At 44.5% G+C, this 12,946-nt stretch overlaps 1 protein-coding gene across 1 annotated transcript in view; it reads right to left on the bottom strand.

The window, feature by feature from the left end:
* Window positions 1-12,946, bottom strand: part of LOC105834002 (glypican-6) — a 127,089-nt gene that overhangs the window by 16,416 nt on the left and 97,727 nt on the right. The window lies entirely within an intron of this gene.

The following is a 12,946-nucleotide window of genomic DNA, read 5'->3' as shown; positions in this document are numbered from 1 at the left end:
AAGAAAAAAATATATAAATCAGTGAAAAAATATCCCGCCGAGACAGTGAAGCGTGATCTAGGTACGTTTGACAGAATTCAAAAATTCTGTCGCCTGAGGGGAAGATAAAGAAAGATGACATGTGCTTTTTCTTTTTGTCTTTCTATGTCAAGTTTGATGAACCGCCAATCAACGTATCTTCTATAGCAGAAACTATGGTCTGCGTACTTGTTATTATTATTATATTTATAATTTCATTATTAAAATATTTATGAAAATGTTTTCTCTTTTATCATACCTATGTTTTGTGCCAAAATATATTATACAAGTGCGAGGACAATGCTAAAGATCAATAAAGTTAGAAAAAAAATCATTAATTAACAATCAAGGCCCGACAGTGTTTCGTTTAATCAAAATAATCGTGCGCTCTTAAATATGTAAGATGAAAAATTTCTAACGATTGTTTCTGCGTGAAAAATTTAGTTTTTTTAAACGGAGTACTTTTGGTCTTTGACTATTAGCAAATTGTTTTTGTCAAGAATAACTTGATGATATTGATCTGATTTTGTTACATTTAATATTTTTGATAACACTGCATCATTAACTGAACACGATGAAAGGAAAGTTACAAGAAGCACTTCTACATTTTTCAATCGGCTTTTTCGTAGATGGAAAAATTGCAAGAAACGAGAGAGGAGAGACAACGATGGGCGAAATGTTTTCAGGCTAAATACCGCGACTCGAGTGTGTTTGAAGAAGAGAAGAGTCTCGATGCGAAAGACTCGTCGAGACTTTCGGTAAATGCAATTTAGTTTTAAGAATCTGAACGTATCTACGTCTACCTAGGTACACAAAGAGCCCAGACTCGAGGAGGCTGAACGAAGACATTGTTTTCCCTTCGGTGAGGGGAAACACACTTGGGCACATGTTCGCATTAACGGGTGTCAAGTAGTAAATTAAACGCAGAAATTACTGTTCCTGCTGGAAGCGGCTGTAGTTGGCTGCTACTGTTTACTCAAAATGCAGTAATTTCAATTTGCTTCGAAAACAGTCTGTATATTTTTTATTTTAAATTCTTAACAAGCTTATTTTTCAAGAATTGCCCAATTATTACAGGCTCAATGTTCTAATAAAGATATCTAAACAATCTAAACAATTATACGGAGTGTATGTCGCAAAAATACGGTGATGCCAACTTGCGGTCATTTTATCGTACAAATAGTCGCGTTTATTGCTGAGATAAGGTAACCGGGGAGAGTGTTAATCGAGCGTGGCAAAGTATTCTAAAATTTATTCGTGGATTCCGTGAAATGGGGTGAGAATCACTTCTGTGGGCGCAATAGAAATCGTTCGCGTATAAGTGCCATTGTTAGGCAGAAAACAGGAAACATTCGACGAGATTTTCATCATCCCCCTCGTCTACCGGGCCCACCGTCGATTTGGTGCTTCGAGATGAATAACGCGCGCATTTTTTGGCAATGAAACGATCCGCCCAATGAAAGGGAGGGCGTCCTCGCTTCCTCAAGGGCACTCGGAAACGCACTCGGAGGGTAAATTCGGAGGCGTCGCGCTCACGGTCGCAGTGGTTGGTTCGAAACGCACCCACGCACACCTCCGCACGCGCCGCAGAATTACGGCTCGTAATCCTTTGCAACGCCTCGCGGGGTAATTACCGGATTCGCGTCGTCGGTTTAATCCGCTTAGCGCGCCGAAGGGCCGCCCGTAAATGCGGAAAAAAAACTCCCAAATTATACAAACGCTGTAAAAATAAAATCTCATTATTTTTTAAAGTCAACATTCACAATTCAACGGTATTATGATTATTTTTTACATTACGATTCCCGGTACGTCAGCGACGGATATAAATAATAAAAAATTTGTTCGCGATAAAAAAAATATATATCAATGCAATTTCAGTCCGGAGCATTATCGATTGAACGAGCAACTTGTTCCAAGTTACCAGGGCAAGAGAGACAGGCTATTCATTCGTGTTTGTTTACACTTGTAAATTATATTTGATTAGCCTCGATCGCAAAGTCGTCGCTTAAACATCGCATGTGACGTCGGATGTGACGAACATACAGCTGATCGCGGATCGCTGGAATCGCGTTGCGAGACGCGTGTAATTGAATCAAGCTCCCCAGGTGAGATCAAGTCTCGAAACGATGTTTGCACACACGTGGCACAGAGATTTGTCATCGTGCGCGATTTTCCCGTGGGTACCGCGAATAAACCGGCAAGACGCCGCGGCAACCGAGGCCTGATTTCGCCGGAGTCCCTTCCCGCGAGATTGCTTTTCCTGCGTAAGTTCCTTGCATTATAGAACAGAGCGCGACGAGAGTGTATGTGTGTGTGTGTGTGTGTGTGCACCTGCAAGAACATCAGTAAACAGCAATGTGTTTATCTTAATTTTTTCAAACAAAACGTTTAAGTGCTGAAAAATACTTTAATTGCAAAAACTATATAAATAATTCATTATTGGGTTACAACTCCTTATTAATTAATTTATAAATGTATTGACAAATCGTTTGGAGCAAGGAAAGTACGGCTGCATAGTAATTATAATATAAAGATTTACATGACAAACGAGTTCCATAACGGATGCAAATTACTATTCTATAAAGCGGTCTCTTGCGTCTCTGCTCCCTGAAGTCGAGACATCAAATAAATTATTTAAACAACGTAAATCAAGGCGTGCAATTGTCCATAACAGTTTTCCCGAGCGAGGTTTTACCCTCGGATTTCTATTCCGAACAACAGGAACAACTGCAGCGATATGAGGCGCAACCGCGCAATCCGATCGGGTTACCCCGTTGCTGGACCAAAATTGGATTACTTTTCTCGTTAACTCTTCGCAGCGGTAGAGAGGCGGTTGGCAAGTTGGATAGGATCGACGAGGTACGAGAGAGGGACGTGGGGGAGAGGGCGATAGAGAAAAGAACGACACGGGCAATCCCGTGGAAATGAATCGGGATTACTTTTACGACGTGTCTCAAAGTTCCCAATGAGCGTGGCAGCGGGAAGGGAGGAGGTTTTTGCCGCGAGGGGGAAAGGGTTCGGTATAAAATTAGCTTAGACTTGCCGCGGTGTTGGCAAGTACCCGCTACAAGGGTTGACAAAGGCGATCGAGGGTAACGGCCGGCGAAGTTCCGACAAAATCGTTCGGATCGATAGGCACGCAGGTTTATTCGGAGCGATACAGAAAAGACGAGCGACATTCAAGGGAGGAAGCGATTTACGACGATGGAGTTTGTCTCTCCCTCCCTTCTCCATCGCAGCGAGTAGCGCAATTCTACCGGGCAATAAAAATCCTCGGCGACCAGTCCGTGCTGCTCCAATAAATAAAATACGACGAGACTTTCATCCTCGTTGTCGCCCGTGGAAGATCAGCGACAAGTCGTATCTTGTCAGAAACGTTCGTTCATTTCTCGTTCCTTCGTTGTACCACGTTTGCACATTAAAAATTCTCATCGCGGAGAGTTCCGCGGCATTCCTCGAGACGCGTCTTTCTTCACGGCTGCAAATATTCCCCCGGGGGAATATATCTCCATCTCTACTAGGAATCTAATATCCTTCTAATATTCCGTTCGAGGAATACGTGGCTTGCGCGAAGAAAGCCGCCGTCGAAGGTCGGGAAAGCTCGCGCGTCGCGGGCTTTTCACGAGCGATTAAGAGAGGCCTCGCAATATACAGGTGCGATAAATCTCTCGGCGCGTCGTCGCCGTCCGGGTCGGGTGTTAAAAGGGTTTAGAGAACTCTGGGAGGAGGCGGAGGAGGAGGGAAGAAGAGGTCGGCTTGGCTGCTAAAAGCTCGCGGGAAGGGTAAGAGCTCCGGCGGAACGCGCGGTAAGTAAAAGCTCAAGGCGTAACGGGGCTCTATACGTCGCCCGCGCCGTTCGTTCGTTAGCGGCGTCGCGACGCCGCCGAGGCGCGTCGGGATTTCCGTCGCGACGTGTTTCCGGAATGGCCGGCCACGACGAATGTACGCGCGGTCAGAAATTGGCGACCGCGACTTTCTCAACCGTAGACGCATTCCGGAATGCTATTTTGCTTCCATTTTGGCTGTCTACAAATAATTTGTTAAACTTTAAAGAGAAAAATAAAACAGAATGATCCATTCACATCCGTTTATAATTATGTTTCATTTATAGATTTTATTTTTTCTACGATTCAACAAGAAAAACTATCATTCATAAAAAACGTGCTTGTAAATATAATTAAAAAATATATAGAGGAATAAAATATATCTTTTTTCATCATATGATGTAGAAGTCTAAAAGCAAATATTTACTCGCACATTAATCGCATTTTGTATGTACAAACGTGAAAATTTTTCGACGAATCGACCGAGAATTTCAAACTATTGTTAAAACCATCTGTTTTAACAGACCTGATGTGTCGGAAACCACATTTTAATACGAGATTAGCCAGCTGCGCGTAATTTGGTCGGCATGGTTGATCCATTGGCCGCTTTACCCTCGGGGAGGGTCGCTAAACTTAGGTCAGTTCCAGGATCGATTCGTCCCGAGAACGTGTGGCGACGTTGCACACGTGCCGATGCAACGCCGTCGTTTCCACCGGACTGACTTAACGGCCGATTAACTCCCTGGTTAACTCGAGCGACACGGCCGTTTTCTCGCTCTCCCGCTTCAGAGCTATCTATTTTTTATATAGTTTTTTTTGTACACGAAAGGTCAGCCTTTGCGCGTTCGTCGTCGTTACGTCACGTTATCGATTGACGCTTATACAATTTACACGATCGTGTGCATGGTAAAAAGGACCTCATGCGGCGAAGGGTCAAGGAAGCCGAGGCACACCCTGACTGGCGAAAAATTTCGCGCATTAGATCAGATGAGTTTAAGGAATACTTTTTAAGTAAAATCAACGAAGGTTTTCCTTTTTTTAATAAATATAAATGTCGACGTGCGTGCAAAACACAAAATAAGAAAAATCCTGACAAATGGAAAAATATTTTTGATCATCGGATATGGAATCTCATAATAACATTTTAATATATTATAATTTCTATAAATTTTATATATTTAGAACGTTATTTTTCACAATAAACTCCTCGCAGGTTTATAAAATATTTATTAGCACCAATAATATTAAAATTGTTATAATAACGGAATATTGCATTATTAGCCTTGACAAGCAGCTATCAAAAATAATAATCGTAATTCTCAAAACTTTCAAAAAACTAAAAAACCGAAGTTTCAGCTACGGCACTGCCGCGCTGCGAATAAAATATAGAACGCGATAAAGTTAAAAATAGAATCTAATAATGAGCGAATGGATATTTGTTCTCGTTTTCTAACCCCCAGCAGTGCACAATGAGATAGCGTATACTATCCCCGACGATTTAATATTTCTATTACGTACACATATCCTCGATTTTCATGTACAATCGGCTGCACACGCGATCACAAATCCAATCCGCCCGGCATTTTCCCGTCCTCTCCCGGAAAATTGGCGCATTTACGTGCCATCGCTGGCGTTTCTCCCGCCGAAGGGTTGGTGGCTCCTAGACATGTCGCTTTTTACACCCTTTCCAACTTCGCGAGACATCTTTTTTCGCTCGTCGACGGGAAACCGCGTTTTTTTACGCGCCGCCCGTGCCGCGTGACACAAAAGACACTTGTACATTTGACGCCCGCGATGTAACTCCGAGTGACTTACCACGCCTGTAAATCACTTTATTCGGATGTTCAATTAACATCCGATAAAATATCCTGACGCGCGATTGATTTACAGTTCCTCATTAAAAGCTACTATAGCTATTATTATTTTATGTCGCGAAATTTCAACAATAATTCGCACCTCCCGCCATATTTTCGACGTGCGTCGGCCCTCTAATATTTAATGAGAAATATATTTTTAACGCTTTCAGTAATTTTTAATTGCGCCTTTACTGCACTTGCAATATAAATTATCGTTAACGCGAGTTCCCCGTCGGGATCAATCCGCGTGCACGCGCGGATTAAAAAACAATTATTACGCTCGTCCCGTTTGAAGAGCGCGTGGTCGATGGTCGGCAGGATAAATCAAACGTTTCCGTTTTAAACATCTCATTCGAGTTTTTATGTCTGAAAGCCGATCGCTCTCGTAAATGCCTGCAAAGACCTGTTCAGCCTGCTATTTTCACCATCGATTGCTATCCCGTTTAAAACAAAAAAAAATGATCAAAATTATTTGTTACAATAAATATTAAAGACACAAAATAAACATAATAAAGTCAGAAAGGAAATTACGGAAACTGAGTTATACGAGATTCTAAAAATGTAATTAATTTATTAAGAAAATCGATATAAATATCCTAAGCAGCTGTAACTTTACCTTTTCGCACAACGAGCAATTTAAACAATGTATTGCACTTTTTCGTGAGAAATATATAAAACTAATTATCGCAAAAATGAAATTAACAATACACGCTTATGTAAAAAGCATCTCGCATTTGCGGATCAACAGCGGCAGAAGCAACGATAGACGTATTTGCTCTACAATCGGGACGAGATATAGTACGTGCTAACTCAAGGTAACTCCGCTAATGGAATCGAAATATTGACGTGCCAATAAATATTTATAGATGAGAGGAAGAGAGGGGGGGAGGGAGAGATAGCGGCCGCGTGTTTGCCAGACGATAATTGTCAATATCGAGGTATCGAGACTCGCGCGAGAGCTTTCCCCGCGCGGCGCATGCAAAACGCCACGCCGGGAAATGGAGAAATTTCCATTGTAAGTGGATTCCCTCCTCCCTTCTACCCTCCCCCCCCCTCAAATGGCGTCCGCGAAATCCGATCCTGCGATCCAATGTATCTCTCGCGTATCGCCGTGCGTATCATTCACGATCATGCGACGTCGCATGCGGGGGGAGGAAAAAAAACGGGTACGGAACGTATACCGCGAGTATCCGGCGAGTACACTCGAAAAGCATCATAAAATAATCCACCGACTTTGCGCGAAAAACGAAAAAAATGTCAAGTCCGATTTCGCGCAAATGAATTTTTCATGCTACCCTTGATATTCCCGCGCGCGTTCGCGCGCACACGCACACATTTATCAAATCATGTTATCGGTTTTTCCCGCCGTTAAAAAACTGTATAATATATAATAATTCTCCTAATAAATCTCGTGTTTACAAAAAATCTATCTGCGACGCACTTCGAGTCGCGTTAAATTTTACAGCTGGTTGCAAAAAATTTTTGGAATCAGAGCACGCGTCGTGTTTTCACGAGATGAAGAACGTGCGACGTGCGAAGAGGGTTTTACGTCGCAATTTCACAGAAATAATCTGCAATTACAGATTTAGCGGCGATGAACGTCATTCATCCTCGGTATCTCACCGCGTACGTGGCGTGGGGGAGGGAAAAAATGTGGGCGCTAAGTGCATCGATAAGGGTGACTAATTGCGAGCAAATTCTGTGTGCGTAGCTAAATCATGCCGGCCGCACGCACGGGAGTCCCGACGCGTGTTTAATGTCCCAGCGGCGCATTGCGTTCCCTCTAATAAAAAACAATGTTTGCGCGCGCGCGCGCGCGCGAGACCGGATCACGCGAATGCAAATTAATTGCGCGCCGGCCGAAACAATATACAGCGGTATCCTGAGATTAATTTCGCGACGTCACGGCGGATGTGTGGAAGCTCGGGGATTAATGCCGAAGTACTCCTTCACACACTCACGCACGTATACGCACACGAAAACGCGATACGTATTTCACGGAGCTAAAAAAATGCGGCGATAAGGATGACGAATCGGGAGGAAGCGGCGTGTCGTGAATTTACACCACGCGCTCCCTAACGACGCCGTGAGTTTATCTTTTACGGATCGGCTGCAGTATTAATTTAATTAGCCGCGGCGAACAAAAAGTATTGGGAGAAAGCTTTTTCTTTGGAATGCCAAAGCGCTTAAATTTCACATATATGTGATATATGAGTGAGTGTTATGGCCAAGAAATTATTATTACCAACAATTTGTAAAAATATATTGTCGAGCTCGGGATGTTAACCGTGAATATTTCTCCGATAATTGTATTATTCCTTTTCTCGCATGTTGCACTCCGCGATTCGAGTTTAATAAGAGAAACGAATTAACAAGTAAAAAAAAAAGTGCATTATATTACTCGAAGTGTCATGAATATTCCTCTCGTTAAGTGCGCTCCGGGGGCCAACACAGTCGCATACACATTTGCGATTCCCTGGCAATGTTTAAACCGCTAACAGGATTAACCGTTGCAAAACTTTTTTTTTTTCGCATCCCATTCGCGACCAATGCATTTTAAAGTTGAATTACCGTGCACGCAATATTTTTTCGAAAACTTTAAATATCAGTGAGCTGCATTAAATTTTTTTTCCGCACGTTCAAGTTTCACCCTTAAAATTTTATATCTCGACAGTTAATTTTTTAAATCAAGTTTCTACATCAAAATTCTCCGAATGAAGTCAACGAGGAAAAGAGATTTTGTTATTCCTCGCCATTCTTTAAGGCTGTTTCGCCGAGACTCTTAAAGCTTCTTATAATTCTGAGACCATTGACGTCTTGGCATTTTTGCCGAGTTCACTCGAGATCGTACAAAGAGCTCGCGGATGAAAAGACACCCCGTGTACGGCCGTCGCCGCGGAATACAAATGGCAACAGCCATCGAGTGAGCACCGTCGCGAGCATTCACCGTGGAGAACGAGCGGCGGAAACCCCCCCGGAGTTTGCAGCCCCTAAATGTTTGCGGATCCCCAAAGAAGGAGGGAAAGGGGGAGGGATGGGGGGGCACCGGGAGCGACGACGAGATTGGCGGCGACGGGCTGCTTCGCGCGGTAAAGTAAAGCGTCTTGACTGAAATTGAAAATAGGGCGGAAATTAATGGAGAAGGCTCGGTCTCGCGAATGCCAAATATTTGCGTGGCAAGCGACACGACAGGAATTTCCACGAAGCCCACCCCGGGATCCGTACGAGGCTCTCCCTCCGCCTTCCTGTCTTAGATTTCGATGGGGGAGGAAGAGGGAGGTAAGGGATGGCGAACCTTTAAATCACTTCCTTCGGGAAAACTGGAATTTCCGACAGGAAGTCGGGGATGCGATCGAGACACGGTGGCAGCGACGGATGCCAAACGGTTGCGTTCGAGCTTTTTACCCGTCTGCCTCTCTGTCTTCTTCGAGATTCGTCTGAACGTAAGATGTTTGCCTCCCCTCCGGCGATGAAGATGAGAAAGATGTCGTCGAGCGGGGTATCGTCGCAATTACAGTCGTAAATACGCGCGCAACTTCGAAAGGGACTTCTTCGTGAACAAAGAGTGGATTTCAACGAGAAAGTTGCGTCCCACGTTGCATCTTATATACTTTGCTCAAACTGAAAGATTTCGTTCCTGCGTAGAATATTACGCGATTGTCGCTCCTTCCTCACCGTTTGTTCCGGTATCGGCGACGTATACATACGTCATTCTAAAGGGGGGATTACATGTAAAGTTAATTATGTCGCGTGTTATATCTCGCGAGATTGATCGCCGGCGACAAATGCGGGTCGTTTGGCGGTCTCTCCCGCCAACTAAACGGAACAATGTGTCCCCGGAGAATCCTCTCGCGCTTGCCATTACGGGGGCACGACGGTTATAACTGCGCTCTCGGAAGGGCGTATACGCCATTATGTCATCCCGCAGCGAAATGGCCGTTAAATATTTACTGGCAGCCATCAAAAATCCACCCTCGCGGCGTCGTGACTCCTTTTCCTTATCCGTTCCCTGCAAAAAAAAAAAGGGAGAGAGAGCTCCTTTCCCCAATCTTCCTGCAAACCAAGCTTTTGTTTCGAGTGTGCGAGCGACAGATCCAGCCGAATTCGCAACGATCGTGAAACAACTAACGCGTTTTGTAATTCGTAAACCGACAAACCCAACAGCTAACGATCACCCGCGACAATTGCGAGGGCACGTGGACAAACGTTGGGGTCTGCAGCAGCTCATCCCTGACATGTGCGATTCTCTCTGTACTCGACGATCCCCTCCCCCCTCCCCCTAGGCACGCGCGCGCGTGCCTTCAATGGCGACATGTGTGCACACGTGGCTGTGCGAGAAAAAGAGGCGCGCCTGTGAAGTTTCACGTGGCAGTCGTGGCACCCCCCACGGCCGGGCCGCTGAAAATCGAAACTCGTTTGCGCCCGATGATCGAAGGCGGGCCTCGAGCCGGCTCGGCGAGGTACCGCGTGCGAACGAAACATCGTCGTCGTCGTCGTCGTCGTCGTCGGCGCGCACGTTACACGTACGTACGTGTAAACACGCACACACACAAACGCGCCGGGAACCCCCTTCAGGATCGATGCCATCAGCGGGATGGTTCGTGCGTGAGGGTCACTTCGATTGCGAGGTCGACGGGAAAATGTTTCCGAGTTGACTCCACGTTGCCACGTCCCGTCCGGCGTATCCTCGGGTGTGGAATTTAAGCGAAATTTCGTACGGACTGGAAACAGGAGTTGCGATCGGCTCGATAATTGCTCTCTGTCGTAAAAGCGATTTGTGACTTCAGAGTTTGGCTCGTGACACTTGTAAAATTGTTGATACTAATAAAACCATCTGCGACAAAAAGTGCACTCTATTTATTCAATTATTAAACGTCTTGTATACCTTTTTCACCTTCCAAAGTGTATATATTTCGCTATCTGTATACACATTTCTATATTTACGTTAGACGACTTTTATATCGCAATCGTTACCAACGCATAAACTAACGTAAAGCGATCTCTTTTGCGAAGCAGCTCGGTAATCCTGTGTCTTACGGACGCCGGGAAACTTTGCTCTTACTGCATTCGTAAGCGCAATTGCACGCGAATTGAAATATTCAAACCGACCGGATAGCCATCGATCCACACACATATACATAGCCCATATCCGACCGGCGGCTACCGGGTGCGCCGATGCAAACTGATGTAAGTCCGGAGAGTACGGATATACTGCCGACGAGCGCCGATAAAAGTTGCATATTCCGCTTTCGAGATCGCAACAGGGATTGATTCACGTTTTCACTATCGAATAATCCGTTCAGCATCCGTTACCCGATGAGAGCAACAACGAAACAAGCAAGCGGCAATAAATTACCAACGGTTAACTGATGATAAATATTTACGTTAAATTCTGCGTGAATTTTCTCATAATTTGATTTTAATTGGAAGCTCGAGGTCGGTCTTTCTATTTTAGTATTTAGCAGAAACTAAAGTCGATGATTGAAGCCAATTATAAATGCACAGGCAAATGTCTATGTCAGAGTTTTATCGAGGATAATTCTTGGAAGCTATTACGCGAATCTGAGAAAAACTACCAATTAAAACTACATCTTCGAGGGAAGCGTTACTCAAAATAGAATTAACTCGATAAAATTCTCGTTTCTCTCGATTATCTCATAAAAGATAATTTGGAAGTAGCATAAGAGAGATTAAAATTTTATCAAATTAATTTTACAGTAAATCACCTATTAAAATGTTCCCTAATAGATGGGAATAAGGGTGACCTTTGCAGGGTTGTTGTCTCATCCTCCATATTCTTAGCGCAACGTTCTCCGGCGCAAGTTCCGAAACTGCGAAAGTCTGATGAAATCGGATCGCGTACGTAGATACGCACCTGCGACAACGCGACGAGCGAAACTTTGCTGTGCGCTCTGTCGCGGCCTGCGCAGAGGATTTAGGGTGTTTTAGGACGAAGCTTAGGGGACGAGGGAGAGAGCAAGGGCGGTTTCGGATACAGAGAGAGAGAGAGAGAACAGAGAGAAAGAGAGAGAGAGAGAGAAAGAGAGAGAGGGATGGGGGGAGGAGAGACAGAACGCGGGGTGAGAAGACACAGGGTTGCTAGGAGACACCCTCTTCCACGTGTTATATTGCATTACCCTATGCGACTTGTAGGGGGACACGTCGAATTGGTTGCACGAGAGGATCGTCGCCGGTTTCCGCCGTTGTCGTCTAGACGGAGGAAAATGACGCGGTGGTCAGGACGCGTGTACGGGAGGACGAAGCCGAGCTTCCTGACCTCTTCCACCTGGAAAGCAAGCGAGCAGCAGCAGCACGCCGGGCGTGCGTCCGTCGCGGTCGCCTCGATGTCCACCGTTCTCAGACGTCGTTAATCTTCGCTGCCGGAAGACATTCGTGCGACCTCACCGAGACCTCATGACAGTAGGGGAAGGATCTTAAATGATCATCGTTCGTCTACAGGGTGTCTCGGAAGTCCGATGGCACGAGATGCTCTCCTCCCTCAATCGCAGCTTCTTCAGACGCAGTATAGAAAAAAAAGGCGATTTTTCTTCAGCGGGAATGTCCACCCGTCACACTTTATCTTTCCAGTTGATTAAAGCGCGTTGAAACTTTATTGCAGTAAAATTCAATTGAAATTCACTTCAAGAATATGATTAATTTTCTTAATCGTTAATTACGTGATCGAATTCGTAAAGAAATACAGAGCATATTGAATATTTATACGGAGAGCTTTTTTATTTAAAAAAATGTCAGCCTTTCAAATCTGTCGAAGGATTCATAGCGAAAAGATATTGTCGATGATCTCGCGACAATCTTTCCTATTTTCTTAGGTCCACTTGAAGAGGTCCTGTTGAACTTTAAGGATATTTGTGACACATCGTAACCACGTACGATATCCTTTTACATTCCGTTTACACGTGTTTCGAAAAGCTTATTCAAGTCGGTTGAATGATCCTTCAGGCGACGATTGCCGACGAGGACGAGACTGCGAAACGGTAAAGAGCGCTCGTTCTAACAGGTGGCCCATAAAATAACCAAACCGTCGAATAAGTTTCGTGTGAGTCGACTTATTCGCGATACCAAGAAGTAAATTTTTGAAGGCCGCTAATTATTATTATAAGACCGAGTCATTTTTCTTATCAAAAAGCTCTCTCTCTCTCTCTCTCTCTCTCTCTCTCTCTCTCTCTCTCTCTCGGGATGTTGCTTCTTCTTTGAAGTTCCCTCTGAAACTTCTCTAACGTTCTAGAA

The sequence above is a fragment of the Monomorium pharaonis genome, chromosome 6 (assembly GCF_013373865.1).
Source record: "Monomorium pharaonis isolate MP-MQ-018 chromosome 6, ASM1337386v2, whole genome shotgun sequence".
Lineage (NCBI taxonomy): Eukaryota > Metazoa > Arthropoda > Insecta > Hymenoptera > Formicidae > Monomorium > Monomorium pharaonis.
Note: the sequence above shows the minus strand (reverse complement) of the source record. Positions and strands in the feature narration are given on the sequence as shown.